At 37.9% G+C, this 18,125-nt stretch overlaps 1 protein-coding gene across 1 annotated transcript in view; it reads left to right on the top strand.

The window, feature by feature from the left end:
• Window positions 1-18,125, top strand: part of LOC109100208 (forkhead box protein J3) — a 104,360-nt gene that overhangs the window by 53,723 nt on the left and 32,512 nt on the right. The window lies entirely within an intron of this gene.

Here is an 18,125-nt window from a genome sequence, read left to right as displayed (position 1 = left end):
CCGTGTTTCGCTGGCCTGTTTCTTCCCTTTTTTCTCAAACAGAGACAAACGCCAGTCCTGTTTTTCCGCAAAGCCCTACAGTTCCATTCGACCAATCACCGCGCACCATTCCATGATGCAATCTGTCATGGCGGCACCCTGTCAGTAGACGCCGGTAAACACTCGCCTCAGACTTTTAAGTTTTTATATAGGCTACTAAAATGAATAACTTTGATGGTATTGAGGAGCCAGTGGTCGTGTCGTCTGTGGGAAAGAAGCGGAAGCCGTCAAAAGACAACCACGAAAGGGAAGTCAGAAAGAGAGTCAGAAACTCAGGCGGTGGCAAAATACCGGGGATTGCTTGTTCTCACAGTGAATCAAAAAACTTTTGTCATGCCGACAAACTGACAGCTGACGATCTTGTAAAAAACTTCGGACACTCTCTACTTCATACAGAGAGTGAGTTTTTGTTGATGAAATGGATTTGTAGCATTTTGGGGAAAAACGTGTTATGGATATATTGCATTTTGGAGGAAAAAAAATGTCTTTGTTTAATAAATGTTTAAAATCAAAATATGGATTTGATTTTTTTATGTTATTACAAACTCATAATGATATATTACAGTTTGAAACAGAAAATAACAGTTTTCATACAAACAGTCTTTTGGGAAAGAAAATGCCTTTTTTCTCAATTTAACAATTTTGGATTTATAGCGTTTTGGAACCAAACTCTTCATATGGTTTTCATGCAGTGTTGTGTTTTTTAGAAAGAACTTTTTTTTGAGCGTTCTCAGCATATTGTTGTGCATGTTAACTGTAAAATTTTATGATAGACCTTCAGGAGATATTTTAAATAGCGTTTTTGAAACTAAACTACGTAAGTTCGGCCTTATGGTGAAAGGAAAAGGGTTGTTTAATTACTATATATAATAAGATATTTATTATATACACTCACTGTACACTTTATTAGGTAGATTTTGGTCCATATTGACATGATAGCATCACGCAGTTGCTGCAGATTTGTCGGCTGCACATCAATGATGCGAATCTCCCATTCCACCACATCCTAATGCTGCTCTATTGGCTTGAGATCTGGTGACTGTGAAGTAAAGTGAACTCATTGTCATGTTCAAGAAACCAGTCTGAGATGATTTGAGCTTTGTCGATAAGAGATGCAATCGATTAAGGCTGTCGATGGTCGGTTAACCGCTTTAATGTTGGGCTGCGTGCGGCTCATGTGCAGAACACGTGCGAGCGCTGTGAGTGACGGTGACGGTAGCAGTAAAAACATCATCATTCATTCACAATGTACAAATTAAGCTTTTAACGTGATTTAAACTTTAAAGTAGTCTACATTAAAATAGAAACAACATAAAAGTTATTCAACATAAAAAGCATATCATGCGCTTTGCAGGGTTGCGGGACACAGGACAGAAAGGCTATCCTATTACTTGTTAATTCGTTCCTACGACTTATTAATTTGTGGCAATTGTCCATGTTTCATTAATTTTTGTTCCCTAAATAACCCATGATTTAACTAATTAAGGGAACAAACTAATAAATCGAACGAATTCCTAATTCATGAAATCTTTAATTTCCCTTCCCATGTTTACCACAGTAAGAGATGCGAAAACAGTGATTAAAAGTGAAAGTTAATAAAATAAACCTGCGAAATTAGAGGACTGTGAAGATTTAGGAAAAGAAACGATGCCTATATGTTATTGAATTTGTGGAAATTAGTGACTAACCGGCAAACCAGAACAAAGCCGCGTAAATGAAGGTTATGGGCTCGAGCGCATCCAGAGGCATGGTCACGATCTAACATTTTCCTATTATTCCTCTAATAAACAAAGATTTTATACCACACTTGTCATAATCAGAGCTTATAATTTGTAAATAAATAATTGCTGGATTCAAAACAGCGATTAAAAGACGCTGTGACCGACAATGACGTTTTCCCGGAGCATTCAGTGATGTCACTAAATGGTGACGCTATCGCTCACAAGTTTCTGCATGGACCTAACTAGTGCACAGGTTCTCAAGCCCTGGGACAAAATATGATGCTTTAAGGAAAATGTATAGCCTATATAAGTAATAGGCCCAAGATATTTCTATTTTTTTTTTTTTTTTTTTTTTTTAAATATGCGAAATATATTCGACTTAAATAATTAAGATAACGGATTTTTAAAACAGAAGTGTGGCGGCGCTCCATACGTTCACGGAAAAAAAAAAAGGATGACAACGCATTCTGTTTGTTTGCTTTATTTTACAAGACCACAAATCTCCTGTTTTTATTGTGAGTGCGCACAAATGAAAGTAAACACTTTTGCGGAAAAGTTTTTTTTATTTTTTTTATGTCTCAGCTGTTTCGATCGCGCCGGAGCCTGCTGCACACGTATATTCTAGCGATTCAAACTTACATCGCAGTCTGTTCATTATCAAAATAAAATAGTCATCTAAAGATTTAAAAGGTTACTGGTCAGTTTAAATAGACCGCAGTTATGCCGGTTCACTCTGCTGTTATGCCAAGGACGTTTTTGTTCATGTGAAGAGGATGATCTTTTCCGTCTATATGCGAATGCGTACAAGCCTAGTTAACATTATAAATAATAGTTTAATATTCAAATACATTGCAAATATGGAAACATTTGGATTTGTGCCAAATGAGACATGAGCAATAACCTCCAAATAAATCTAGCCAAAGCCGCGCTCGCTCGTCATCGTCTGCACACATGCACTCCCTCACTATCTAATGCACTGTATGCCGGATTTTTAAAAACAAATAGGCCTACCGGAATGCAAAAGTTAAAAATCTGACATTTTATAGGACAGAATCCAGCTGGATCAAATTAATGTGAGCAACAGTGTTTTGCTGCAGCAGCGCCGATGTAGTTCACTTAATGTGCAGCGCAGCCGCACGCGCGCCACAGTTCCGTTTGGGATAATTTTATTTTAAATACCATAATGTCATTTGAAAACATTGCAATTGTGTTTTAAAAAACAACAACGAGCACCACAAAATCATTTAAAGAGGCGAGTTCAGCGGTCTCCGTGCCGGGATAGAAAACAGTCAACAAACTAAAATTACCTCAAAAGTATGGCGCGCTCTCTTTATTTTATCAAATGATCTTAATCACATCTATTCATTTTATAATCCTGCTACTAGCATTTTATTCAGACTAAAATCCCTTTAATTCAAGTGAGAAAGCGTTGTGTGTGTGTTTGTGGGGCTTTGGCACATCCTGTCATACCGGTGACTGCGTGCATGCAATAGACGCATTTTGCAGCATTATGGTTAACGATTAATCGATTAATTGATCGTTAATTTAAACGACGATCGATCATGGAAATAATCGAAATTTGACATCCCTAATTGGTACTAAGGGGCCCAAATTGTGCCAAGAAAATATCCCCAACACCATTACACCACCACCACCAGTCTGAACCGTTGAGACAAGGAAGGATGGCTCCATGCTTTCATGTTCTTTAAGCCAAATTCTTACCCTACCATCTGAATGTCGCAGCAGAAATCGAGACTCATCAGACCAGGCAATGTTTTTCCAGATGTCTGTTGTCCAATTTAGGTGAGCCTGTGCGAATTGTAGCCTCCATTTCCTGTTACTAGCTGACAGGAGCGGCACCCGGTGTGATCTTCTGCTGCTGTAGCCCATCTGCTTCAGGGTTCGACGTGTTGTGCGTTCAGAGATGGTATTCTGCATACCTTGGTTGTAACGAGTGGTTATTTGAGGTACTGTTGCCTTTCTATCATCTCTAACCAGTCTGCCCATTCTCCTCTGACCTCTGACATCGACAAGGCATTTTTGTCCACACAACTGCTCACTGGATATTTTCTCTTTTTCAGGCCATTCTCTGTAAACCCTAGAAATGGTTGTGCATGAAAATCCCAGTAGATAAGCAGTTTTTGAAATACTCAGACCAGCCCATCTGGCACCATCATCCATCCCCTTTCTTCCCCATTCTGATACTCGGTTTGAACTTCAGCAAGTCTAGATGCCTAAATACATTGAGTTGCTGCCATGTGATTGGCTGATTAGCAATTTGTTACACCAAGCAATTGAATAGGTGTACCTTATAAAGTGGCCGGTGAGTGAATAGTGTCTATGATGTCTCTTTATTTAAAATGGTTGTAAACAACCCTTAAAATACCACAGATTCACTCCTGTTTGGACAGAATGCTCACTAACCACTTGCAGTTTTTAAATGCTGTTTGAAGTTAACCACAAACCAATACCAGCACCCCCTCTCCTCCAGCATTAATATCATCTGCTCTCTGCCCAGTTGTCTTCTCATTTTCTTCCTCATAGCCCTGATTATAAAGGGACCTCTCCCACACAACTCCTTAACCCTGTGTTTTATCTGTTGGCATGGATCTAAATTACAAAATTTAAGTGATTTTCCTTCCCACCAATCCATGTGGCATGGAAAGACACTGGCTCTAACTTTCAGTTCTATAATAGACGAGAAGAATCTGCAAGTGTTTTAAACTCAGTATCTTTCACTCCACTCTTAGACAAACACTTTTTATTTCCCTGTGTCTCTGTCTGACAGCAGTTTTGAGGCAGTGCTGAATAAGGCCCAAAGTGCCATTGTCAGTGGCTGTTGCAGGATGCCGCTCTGAGCTGGCTGATAATTAAGAGGAGGGCCTGACAAATGGCTCTCATCAGATCGCTCATCTGGAACTGAGAGCACACGAAGGCTTTCAGGGAGGATAAACTGGGAGACGTCTCTTTGCTTTGCAATCTTTCATAACCTTCTGCGGCTCCTCTGAGGAGAGTGGAGCAAAGAGCTCTCTCTTTAAAACTCAACGCAGCTATGCCACACATAAGTGCCAGGTTCTCTGTCTGGCTCAGTGAGATATTCCTGATTTTCACTGGACTAATACACAATGGCTTTTATGTTTTATTCCACCACCAGTTTGGTGTTACTGGATTACTTGCCCATTTGGAAATGTTTTCATTGGTATAAAATACTTTTGCGCTTTTGCTTGTAAGACATTTCTTACCTCTTGTTCTGACATTGTCTATGAATTATAGAAACATTTACATTATGTACAGATCACTTGCATCAGAACCTAAACTGATTACAGCAAAGAATATTTTTCATGTTGGGAAATGAGAATGCATGTGTGTTATTGCTGTTTGTGAGCAGGTAGTGTCACAGAGGAAGTTAGCTGATTATTTACAATAATGTTCAAAATTTTAGGGGAGTAATTTTTTATTAAAGCCTCTTATGCTTAACAAGGTTGCATTTATTTGATCATGTGGTAATATTGTAAAATATTAAATAATAATAATAATAATAATAATAATAATAATTAATTCAATAATATACTTTTAAATACAATTAATTCCTGTGATTGCATTGTGAAATTTTCATCAGCCATCTCTCCAGTCTTCAGTGTCACATGATCCTTCAGAAATCATTAAAATATGCTAATTTGGTGCTCAAAAACAATTATTATTATCAATGTTGAAAACATATGAGATAGAAAAAAAAATACCATTTATTTGAAGTCTCTCAAATCTCTGAGTTTTTATGCAACTTTTGGGTCAATTTAGAGCATGGGAACTTATTCGATAACTGTGCTTCTGTAAAATTAGTAGTTGCTATTGTAGCAAGCCATTGTGTTACATAATGGGTCCAAAGCAGGACAAGAGCATTAGCTTAACTCAGACCAGTGGGACAAAGATTGCACTTGAAAATTGGTCAACTGGATATGATGCTTTTGCACATAGTACTGATTGACTTTCCTTTTGCCATAACACATTTGATAGGGACAGAAGGGCTTGCTAAGCCCCAGGCTTTAATATCTCTGAAATTCTTTATAATTTCTAATCTGCTGAAGCAATAATGGGATGTTATAGTTTAGTTTAGTTTAGTTTAGTTTAGTGTGTTCCTGGTCTTAAATAAATATTTTTTTGTCAGTCCCACACCTCCAACCACCTGGCTTCGTTCTGGTGTGTAACACCCATTTTTCATGATCCAATCTATTCACCCATGTTTTATTTTTTCATTGAATATCTGGTTTGCATAATCAAGGGAATTGTGAAATGTGTCGTTTTGTTAATGTAGAAGGACATGTTTCTTTTGTCTACCAATCACTACAGGGCACAGACGAATTCAGTCAAGCTAATCCTATGAATGTCTTCTCTGTACACTAGGGCAAGGCAGAATTCAGTTGAATTTGGCTTTCTTCAAGGTTGTTAGAACATTATGAAAAAAAACAACAAATTTCTGTTAAGCCCTTGACACTGAAGTATGAACATGCCTTGCTAAAAGTGCACCTTTACAGGACATTGATTAAAATCTCCAGACAAGTGCCTCTTTATGAGTTTTTATTTTTTTTGCCCTGTTAGTCAGAATTACACCAGTGAATTTCTTCCCAAAACATTTAAAATAAATCCTTATTAAATGTCTGCTGTTTTAAATTGGACTCTCTGCTGTTAATCTAAGGTAAGTACTGCAGCCTTGAACAAATGTAGAAGACAATACGGAAGGTTTTGAAATATCCAGAGAGAGGTCAGGTCGTATGAAATGGCTCAGTCTTAAAGCTCTCTTTGCTTTAAAAGCTCCTTGGATGACAAAGCCAGCCTAACTCAGAAAGAAATCTGAATGAATAGTTATCTCTTGTCTCTTTTTGAACCCTGATCACACAGTTGGAGAATGATTTTGTATTTCTATTGAAAACTTTTCACAGTTTAGTTTGCAAAGCCTTGCAAAGTGTTTGTGTCGCAGCTACAGCTACGTTCTTATGTAGAGGAGGAAGTCCATTTGGAAGACTTTCATTGCCACTTTGACCTCTTTTTAAATAAGAGGATCATGCAGCCAGATTCTCAAGATAGTTAAAGAGGTTATTAAGGCTATTTATTTATTTCTTCAGTACTTCTGTGTATTTCAGAGAAATACAGAGACTTCCACCTGATATTTGACATAGTCACAGCCTCCGACCTCAAGGTTTCCTCAGATTCTTTGCTAATTTGGTCAAGATGAAGAAAAATATTCCTAAAAAGAGCCAGTGTCATCATGCATGCATTGTCTGGTCTAGTATCTGTTCAGGGCTCACTTACCACAGTACTCATGTGTTATTAGTCTTGTAAATGACCATACTTTACATGAAAGATGGGTTTAATTTAAACTCTGAATTAGTCAGTTCCCCAAGGTGTTATATTACTTTGTACAGCATCTGCAAATTTTAATTATCGCAATACTTCACTGAGTACACCGCACGCGGCATTACATCACGCCAGTATTGACTGTGGCGCTTCTCAACTCGTTCTCATTGCAAGCTATTCAGATCTCCGTGTAATGGGTCTCTTTATGTTTATTGGGGTTTTCACCTTGGCATTCCTTTTTGCTGCAGCTAGCAAAGTCTTCATGTTTTATTAAAACGACATATAAGCGAGTAAAGATCAGAGAACGAATGGGCTTTAAAAACATTGCATGCCAACACACTGCTACTGGATGCCAAAAGAAAAGAGATCAAATACCTTTGAAGTCCTTGAAAAATGAAGTTAAGAAACCGTTAAACTAGTCGTCCACTGCTGCTCAATTGTGGGCTGTTTGTCTTGAAGCTGAAGTTAGAAATGCTGTTTTTGCTCCATTTTGTTGTGTTTTCTCAAGTGATTGTCATCCATTTAAATTAAGAATAACTTTATTTGTTTTTATAAAACGGATATATAGTGTACATACTGTCGTATCACATCACTCAGAGGTTCATTTACACTCTTAAGTGAATATTCTTTATTGGCATAGACTGTAAAGGACCTTAAACTTTTACAAGTTTGCATCTGTATTAATATAAGTCTCTGGTGATTGGATCTCAAAGGGTCAGCGCTAAATGTAATATAATATAGTAATTGTGAATTGCATTAATGCCAGCAATTTATGGGGACTGCAATTTAAAATGCGTATATAAATGCATAAATATTGGCAATAATTTACCATTAGGTTCAGTTGGTTATTGCACAAGTTATCTTGAACTAACAATGAATTTTTTTACAGTAATTATTTGTTTATAATTAGTGTTAATTTTGAAAACGTATAAATGTTAAGTGTATTAGTGTAAAATTAACATTAACCACAATTAATAAATGCTACTTAATGCTATAAGCAAAGGTGATGAATGGAAACTTATTGTAAATTGGTACTTTGCAGTGATGTAAAATTTTTAATATTTCAATGGAAAACATTTCTCACATAATTTAATAAAAATCTATTCGTAATGTGTTGTAATTACATTAAAGCAAAATTACATTCAGAAGAAGGTATAAAACCATGTGATGTTGCATCTGTATTGTAAATGGTAATTTGTCCAGAAGTGCTTTTTTTATAAAAACGTTTTTTAGAATTATTTGTGGCTTTAAAAGAAAACAAGTGTCAATTTGAGCGATAGTTACATGTACAAGACTTGCGTAACTTATTTGGATGCCAGTTAGTATTGTGCTTAATATTTATTGTACTTGGTGTCTTTTTGTGCTAGGGTCACCTGAAACTGATGTAAATACCAGGTGTGAACAGTGCCAGAGTTGCCTTCCTGTTAGTCATTTAATAAGAGGCCCCCACATCTTAGCCCCTTATCAGCTCTAGCCTCTTTCACACTCAAGAGTCAAGCTGTCCTCATCGCTGTGGCCAAGGGTGAGGGATTCTCCATGCTCTTAAGTGGGTTAAAACCACACTGCATCCAGTTCCAGGCAGCAGTCGCATGGCTTGTCTGTCAAAAGTGGGGGATATTTTCACAGGTTTAGTCTGCGAGCTGGATGGTGCGTTCCAACCCGGGTCCAGTTAAGAGCACCGTTTGTGCCTCCTCTCACCACATACATGAAAAAACCAGCTCCAGCATCTTCCCACACCCACTACAAACACAGTCTGCCAATGTGCTACATTCCCTAATGTGTGTAGAGATATTGCAAGCTTAAGAAATGCCTGCGTACGTCTCGGTGTTTGCAAAAGGCTTGTCAGGAACTGCAGTGGGTGAGGAAACTTGAGCACGGTTTTTGGAAAAGCCCATATGTCAAAGAAATTTAATGCATTGGAGAGAGGAAACATAAAATACTGTATGGGATGGGTGAGAATGTGTTCAGTGGACAGAAACTGCTGCTGTTCTTAAAGGTCCCCTGAAGTGGCTTTAATCGCGCAGCGTTATTCTATGTGGTGATGTAATTTCAACTGAAACAGAAAGATAGGGCGGGACATATCGAGCAGCTCTGCCCCCTTTTTTAAATAGCCAATAGCATTTAATTTATATCAGATCGGGCTAGAGCTATTGAGCTTGGTAAAGCCTCATTTGACAGCTTATGACAGCCACAGTCTAAACGATTACCCATGTAGATTTCATTATCAAACTGTTACTAAAGCAACACAGTGATTATAATAATGCTGAGCATGTGTAGTTTGAAAATTGTCATTTATATTGGTGCATGTCACCGGTGTTATCTCTTCAGTGGTGTTGTCTTAACTATTTATCCTCCTAATCTCATCCATATCACTATAAAATAATAGCATTCTGTGTAGAATTCCAATATGTTTGATACGTTTTGTGATCTGCGCTGATTTGCGAATATGATCCCCTCCATGCTATTGTGTCTCTGGACCAGAGCAGACTGTGTGCAAACCAGACTTCTTTTGCCCCAATCGAAAGCATATTTACACCGTCTGAATCATTCAATATCCCCAATATATTCCATATGCCCCATATAGTGCACTAAGTTACTTTTTCTGTAAACAAGTGAACGATTTCAGCTGCAGCTTCAGCATCTATTTATAGTGTAGGGGCAGAATGCTTTGGATTCTAGAGAGCATCTGATTCGACAAAGTTTAATAAGAAGCTCACGTGTGGTGATGTCATCAAAATCGTTGATCCGTAGTGGCGGAAGTGAGAGAGTTTAATAAGAAGCTCACGTGTGGTGATGTCATCAAAATCGTTGATCCGTAGTGGTTGATTTGGGGGACTGTAGGTTATAGATAACCATAAGGCTTTAATGTTTGTGTTTTTTGTAATTATGTTTGTTTTTTGATTTCATTGTGAATTTGTGTATTTTTTTTTTGTGTTTGTTTTTGTTTGGTTTTTGTGGGTGAATATTAATTTGCGAGTGAGGTTTTTGCTGAGGTCTCCACTGGCGACTACCCGCCGAAAGCTCCTCAGGATTAAACGCTAAAAAAGTTTTCTCAGGCGGATGATTTGCTTCATTCTAGCAGCGCCCTTCTGTGATAAAACGAACTCGGGCCGAAGGTTAAAACACACAACTACACCGAGTGTGGAGCTGCCGCGTGTACAACAGCTTTCAGTTTTATCGGCCCATAGAGAAAAAGCCGTCTGTCAGCCAGAAGTGTTTTGTAAGTCGGCGCAATCTGGCCATTATCTTCTCACCGATGCCGAGACTGAACCGGGACACATTTCAGCCAGAATCAGCCCGAGTGTCTTTTGCTATCAGGGTATATATTTACATGTTCAACTTAAATGTAATGCCTTTTTTCCTAATTGTTTTTGCGATCAATCTTTTGTTATGTTCAAGTATTAAACTGAGACGATGCACATTAAGTTTTAGTGGAAAGAGAGTTTCAGACAGATCTCTGCCGCACATTTGCTGACGCACACAGTTGATAAACGCAGCTCCGCTGTGCAGCGAGAGAGAAATGATCGGAGACGGAAGAAGGGAAACTGTGCAGAAAATACAGCGTCTATTTCGTGCACAACTTGAACAAACTAGAACAGTAAAGCTGTCAGCTGTGTGGATATTGGCAATATCGTTAACAATTCTCGTTTATAATAATTACTAATATGGCTTCTTCTAAACAAGATCTTGGTCTGTGTTCTTTTAATGCGTGTGAACTTAATTATTTGAAGTGCAACTGCCATCCAGTAATCGCAAAAGCTCTGTCTTTGTAACTTTTTAATAAAAAGTACCAGCTTTAAAATTTTCCGAATTCTAACGAAATTCAAACAATACAGTTTTGGCGCTCCTTAATGCGGCAGGCGCGGTCGCTTTAGCGCCTCAGTTCAAGGGCAAGTGAACCCATTTTAATCTTTCTCTTTATAATATAGTACATAATGAACATGAATTAACATCAAAAGGTAGGCTATTTTATAAGAGATCCCTACATACAACTTACGGAATGTCTCATGTAGGAGGAGCCCAAGCCTACACTCAGTGGCCAAGTGATGCTTATGCTCCATGATACTGGTACAGATGTCTGTGTAATGAACAATTCTTTGTGACTGTAGATTTCAAGCTGGAAAAGACATTGTTCCCACTTTAAGTTAACCTTAGTTTCCAGGTCATCTACAAGATGGATTTAAAATGCTGATAAAGTCAAGAAAAGATGAGACATAAACACATGACAGTATGACTGAAATGTTGAAATGTAATAAATAAATAATAATAATCGTAAAATAAATAAAACACTTCTGTGGCACCTAAAAAAGTATTTGGCTCCTAATTTTTTTCTTATAGGAGCCAATGGCTCCTTACTCGATTTTTTTTGTTTGGAGCCCTGCAAGACATTGCTACTCTGCCAAGAAGGCAGGCTGTTTGCACTTAATGTAAATAGACACTGCGTATTTGGAACAATTTTTGTTGGTGAAATAGAGCAAATCAGACAATACTGTTCTTTAATGTAAGTCAGTTAATGACTTTTATTTAATGTAATTAGTTTAATGTTTGAATTTGGTGATATTAGTGTTACTTTTGTAATGGTGCTAATATTCGGGAATGTTCTATACCATATGTTATAAATACAGGAAAACAAGAACTCATACAGACGAACCTCACTTGCACTGCTTTAGAAAATGTCCGTGTGGTGTGATAAGTGTTTTTCGAAGATTGAGAACAACTTACTTTATGATGCCTTTTCAACATTAAATGTTCCTTTTGAAACCAAGAGAAGTTTTGTTGCAGGAAACCAAATTGTAATGCACAGTAATGTTTCGTCCTTTTTCACAGGTTTTGTTCTTTTTTGTATTTTAATGATAGTTTTTTTTTTTCCATGAATTTTTTGTGACTAGCATCAGCACTCTGGTAGCTAATTCAACAGGCTGCACGTGTTTGTTTATTTTATTTTATTTTTTAAATTTTTTTTTATGAAGAGTCAGAGAACCACTAGTTGCCTCACTGGCTAAAAGTTTTCAAACATTTTACATTAATATTAAAATAAAAAAAATTTAAATTCAAAGTAACCACTCTGGTAATCCAAGGCTTTGTTTACACTGGCACAAAAGTCAGATTTATTGCTCACATCTGACACAGATCCGAATTTGTTGCACATGTGTAAACACAAAAATCCGCACAAGATCTGCAACATTCAGAACACAGCAACATTTCAATCCCTGCCCCGAGAATTTTATAAATACAACAGCTTTGCTACTAAAAGCAATTTTTCTCAGCAATGAGATAATGACTCAGCCAATTTTGTAACTAAACCAGCAAGCTTCACTTTTAGGCTACTCACTCGTGTGAACCCCTCCCCTCATTGATTTGTTCGAATTCAATCAAATAAAGAGAATCTTACAGCGTTACTTTATTTCACTTCATAATTCTACTAGGCCTGAACCAGAATATTAGAATATTTGAATATCCGTTTGGTGGGTTGACATTCGATTTTTAATTTTGAGATTTGAATATTCTTCTTTTTTTTTTTTGATCACCTGGCATCCCCCGCAAAGCGGTTCTCATTCCCGCTTGAAAATGAATTGCCCATGAATGAACGTCATGATTCAGTTCATCTGGAAGAGAAGACAAAAATGCAGAAGACCTCAGATGTGTGGGAGTACTTTAAATTGAGTGAGGTCAAGACAAAGATAGTGTGCCAGATATGTGATTTGAAACGGAGTTCTTTAAGTAGTACCTGTGTGTTTTGTTTCACTAGTGCAAGGTGTCTGTTCTCTGAGCATATAAGCCCTGCCTGCATGAGGCGCGCCTCTTTCGGCTCGTGCTGTTCTGTAGTTTATTAAAAGTTTATTAATTCTGAACATGTCGCGTGTCCATATTGCACCAAAATGCGACACTGCACTCCCTTGGGTCCGCAGCAACACACCTGCCACACGTGAAGTCAATTGGATGACCAGTTTTCTACATAATAAAAATGCAAACAGACAGACAGACAGATTCCTGCCTTTATTACACCGTGTCTACACTGAACGCAACAGCTAAAGTCTGTTTGCACTGGACACGACAAAGCGACCGTTGAAAATCATTTGAAATTTGTGTCAATACGTCATAAATAGAACGCTGCATCAGTTTACTGTCGGGAATTTGTCATGCCGCATTGAGTGTAGACCGCATAATAGGTTCAATTGTATTTTGTCGCGCCGCTCGCTTCCGGTGTAGACACAGCGTTAGAGAGAAGAATATGTTCAGCCCCCTCCCTCCGAAGCTTCAAATATTTGGTGTTGATTACTAATAAAGTTTTAAAGCTAAAAAAATGGTATTCAGACCAGCTCTAAATTCTACATTTAACGAGCTATAGATAAAATAAATGAAAATTACCATTATTTTCCCATCTTTATCCGTTCAATCAGATTTTGTGCTGCAAAACATCCATGACCGTTGTTGTCCATGCTGGAAAAAAATTATGGCCACTCAATGTGAATTATATTAATTATTTTAATAGTATGGACATTTAAAAACTGAGGGTCTACCATGTGCGTAGTAAAGCAATCACATAACTTTGGGTGGGAAAAAAATAAATAAAATGTAACTATAAAGAACTTGTATTTTGTTACTCCCCAGCCCTATAAAATATATATACTGTATATATACATATATAGACCCTTTACATTGAGACCTTAAGACATTACAGTGTGTTTTATCCTGCAATCAAGTAATCATCAGTTTCCTGAATCCCCAACTCCGCCCCCATAATTTAAAGTTTCCCTCTGTGTCGCGGTATGTAGAGTGAGGAGGTCAGGCTGGATTAGTTAGCACTGATGAGATGGATCTGTTGTAACCTGGGCTCCCTGGGCTGAGCAGGCAGGGAACTGTGGTACGTCCTTGATGAAGAACTCCACTGCGACACAGCCTGTCCCTTTGACTCATGCTGAGTGCTTGATACTCGGGACGAGGAGGTCAGCCTGACCCACTTTCCCCCGCCTGCCCTTCTGTCATGTTGGGAGAGGTGGGCGAGAGGCCAGGGGTGAGTGGGCGGATGGGTGCACTGACTGTCAGCGAGCGTGTTTACGCGGGGGGTTAGGAGAGAGCACTTCTGCTGTGAAATGCAGGTACATCTCAGCCCACCGAGACAGTAATGGACAGGCACTCCCACAGAGCTCAGTGTCTGACCCTCTTATTGTAGCTCCTCATCCTCGATGAATCCTACAACTCTCTTCCTCCTCTTCTTCATCATTTCACTGCACTGCGGTGCTTCTGAGCTCCACCTGTAGTCTATGCAATCAAGAATAAAACATTCAGCAGTGTTAGCTGCACATCATTTTATATGATGTGGAATATTTTTACACACTGTAAGTAATTTATGTTCAGGAGTGACCTGCTGACCTTTTGGTTTTACATGTGCATGTAAAGATGCTTGTTAACATAAGTGATAAATAAGACAGACACTGGTTGGATAACTCATCAAAATTGAAACTCATTTCCAGGTTGAATACAGGGTCAAAAAAAAAGGGTGTGTTTCATCTGTAGTTTACAAGCAGGCACAGACAAGCAGTCCTTTCTGCTGAATTTAGACAGATTACGTGTCCTACCTTAAAGGCACAATATGTAAGATTTTTTTTTTAATTAAAATATCCAAAAACCATTGTTTATTTACATTATCCCAAATATTTCAAAGAAGGCTTAAACCCAGAGAAATAAGAAATTTTAACTATTTACACGGACCTTGTATATAGTTTCATTGTGTCGCCTGCCAATGACGTCATACACCCTCGATTTCCGTTTTGTAGAAATCATCACTTTAATATGTTGTGCGTTTTATTAGACAGGTGATGACCGCACAGCACAGCATTATAACAGAACTTTCAAACGTATCTAATATGATAAAACAGAGCTGCTTTACCTCACATACGCACGACCGGAAAGAGCTCCACTGCTTTCGAGCCATGTGTTACTCTCATCTCTCATTAGCAATTGCTTCAGCGCCTTCGCTTTGATGGCTTTCCGTCACACTCTGCTTCAATCTACGATGTTTATAAATCTTTAATACATTAGCTCATCCATGAACATGATTTCTGCCTGAATCCCGTCAGATTGGATGTGGGGATGAAGACGACAACTCCCATGATTCCACACTCAGTCACGGTGTCATCAAACTACATCTTTTTTTCTTTGTTTGTTTTGAATACACGCCCTCTAGTGGTGAAAACTTACATATTGTACCTTTAAGTGTGCAAAGATGTAAAGCATAGTAGCACTTCATGTTGTCATAAATAAGCATGTCTTCAAGACGAAATCGCATTTGTGACCCATATGACTTCCTTATTGTGATGTTTCTAAATGGAATATATGATTCATGGAGAGGGGAAAAACTATTATTTTTATCCTTTTGAAATAGATTATATTGTGAAAGGTAAACTTTGGTTGTTTTATACATTGAACTGATTTAATTTTTAGGAAGTTTTTTAATGATTTTATTTTAAATGTAATTAATTACATTTAGTTAATAGTAATAGTAAATAAAATTAATAGTAAGTTAAAATATTTTAACAAAGCAGTAAAATTACATAAGATGCCATATTTAATTAGTAATTTACTATTATTGTTATAATTATTGTTATTATTGTTATTAGTAGTAGTAAATTTGTATTATAACATTGAGTATTATAACATATGCTTGTCTTAAATTATGTATTTGTATATACAATGTGGAATACAAATATTTATTTAAATATTTGTAATGTTTATATATCGTTATTAAAATATTAAAATATATATTAATATATCATTGTATGACATACAGAATGCATATATTTATTGCTGAGACATTTATATTAAAATATCTATTATATATGTGATATAATCTTATATGTGATATATAGGTCTTGCTGAAATAAAAGAAAAACAATTTGCTTAAAGTTTTTTTTTATAGCAAAACCCTTTATATAATTTGTTTTGTGTTTTTTTTTTTCGTAACATGCATTGGATTTGGTAGCTTTCACTATATAGGATATGATAACTTCAGAGTGGGCTTTTAAACACACAAGCTGTCACTCCCTGACTTTTGGTCATTCCTCTCTCTCTCTCTCTCTCTCTCTCTCTCACTCACTCACTCACTCGCTCACTCACTCACTCTCTCGCTCACTCTCCCACACACACACTCAAACTCAGTGTGTCTGAATGGCAGCTGGCCCTGCGGCTCTTCTGGTTAGTTCCCCTGATAGAGAGTTGGAGACAGACTGGACTGGTGCAGTAGTGCTTATTAGCTGTGTCTGTCTGCAGGAGTCCTGCTGAGCCAGCCTTGAACCCTCCGGCCCCCAGCAGAGAAAGAGGGAGAGACAGAGAAGGGAGAGGGAGAGGGAGGTTGAAGCAGTGAAGGACAAAAGCGAGCGTGTGACAGCCAGGGAAAGAGACCTACCTGTCTGACCTGCATGTCCACTTAAGCTGCAGTAGTTGCCACCTAACCCGATAGAATGTAGTCACAGAATCTTTACTTTGAACAAGAAAGTGATCCTTTTCATTCATTCAGTGGTCTTGGAAACCTTTACAGATTGCAAAAGCATGTCCATCTGATGCATATTTATACTAATTAAAAAACAGAAAGATCTGGTTCCATTTGCCCTCTCAGACTTCAAGTACTCTACTGTTTTATCTTCCTAGTACTCAAGCATTCAAAATGCCCAAAGTGCACATTGCTATTACAGAGCAGGCTTAAGTAGTTGACATTGTTTTTATTTTTTTCCAGGGAGAGACCGTGACGTTGTCTGCCTGACTAACCTCAGATATTGGAGTGTGTAGAGTTGCTGAGGCTGCTAAAGTTTTAATGCACTACAAAATTAGGGTCTGTGGACAGATGCGTCGAGCCCATCGGGTTCAGCAATGGGTTATAAACTGCTCTGACCCATCTTTGTTTTGTTTTTATGTGTGCATCTCATGAACTATCAGGTTCAGCTGTTCTGTAGAGCTCACCTTTTATTGCTGCTGATGGTTTCAGTACTGCTGATGCAGTTGGAGTCTCCCTTACCTTGACGTGTCATTCTCTTCAGTCCACTGTTAAACATCTAACACGCACCTGCATTCAACCCTGATCGGCCCAGTGGAAACGGCCTGTTATTGCCCTTATTAGATGCTGTACGGTAGTTCTTTCACACAAATTCATCACATATTAACATAGACTGTGTGTTTGCTTAGCATTTTCATCTAATCTCTTCTCTCGTGAGTGTTTCTCTCGCGGTAGGCACGTTCCACACCGGACCAGCTCAAGCGAAGATCCCAGAGCTTTTATATCACAGCCATCTGTCAATGCAATTTGGTCAAATGATTTCAAAACCTGTGCATTTCTAGTGTCTTAAGCCAAGTGGCTGGCTGAGCTCCAGCTGGAACGCGCCGAGCATTAAGGCATGATGAGCGTTCAAGCCGCCTCCTGCTGATTCATCCCTCACATGCTGAAAAATTACCTTTTGCTCATTAAAGAATTGTGTTAGAATTGTGTTAAAAAAAATATATATATTTGCATAATTTATTTCCCCTTGAGGAACGGGATGATTAATTTATTACTATGCTATTAAACTGTATCTCTTCTTTTTTCTTTTTTTTTTTAAATTATCCTCAGGACATCCTTCATGTATATGGGACTTTTATTTGTCACATGAGTTTTAGTGCATTCGAACATGTGTGGGAATCTCCAAAATTAGGAAAAATCTCTGTGAAGTTAAAAATACTTGAGTCAGGGGTTTTTATTATTGAGTTTAGGAGTCTCAATATTCTGCAGTTGTCCTAATAGTCCAGGATTTATTTTTTTTTTTTTTTTGAGGCTGTCGTCTGCAGCAAGATGAATCTCTTCAATATATTTCTCTGGCCCGGTTGCTTTGCATAGTGCAGAAAAGATGACGCAGGCTCTGGGTTATAATACCCCAGTGTTTCATTCATATTCTCTTATTTGCAAGGACCCTACATGCTCGTGATTACTATGCCTCCATCTGACAGTGCGCTATAGGCTGCATGTAAATGAGGGTTTTAGATACT

The sequence above is a fragment of the Cyprinus carpio genome, chromosome A11, assembly GCF_018340385.1.
Source record: "Cyprinus carpio isolate SPL01 chromosome A11, ASM1834038v1, whole genome shotgun sequence".
NCBI lineage: Eukaryota > Metazoa > Chordata > Actinopteri > Cypriniformes > Cyprinidae > Cyprinus > Cyprinus carpio.
Note: the sequence above shows the minus strand (reverse complement) of the source record. Positions and strands in the feature narration are given on the sequence as shown.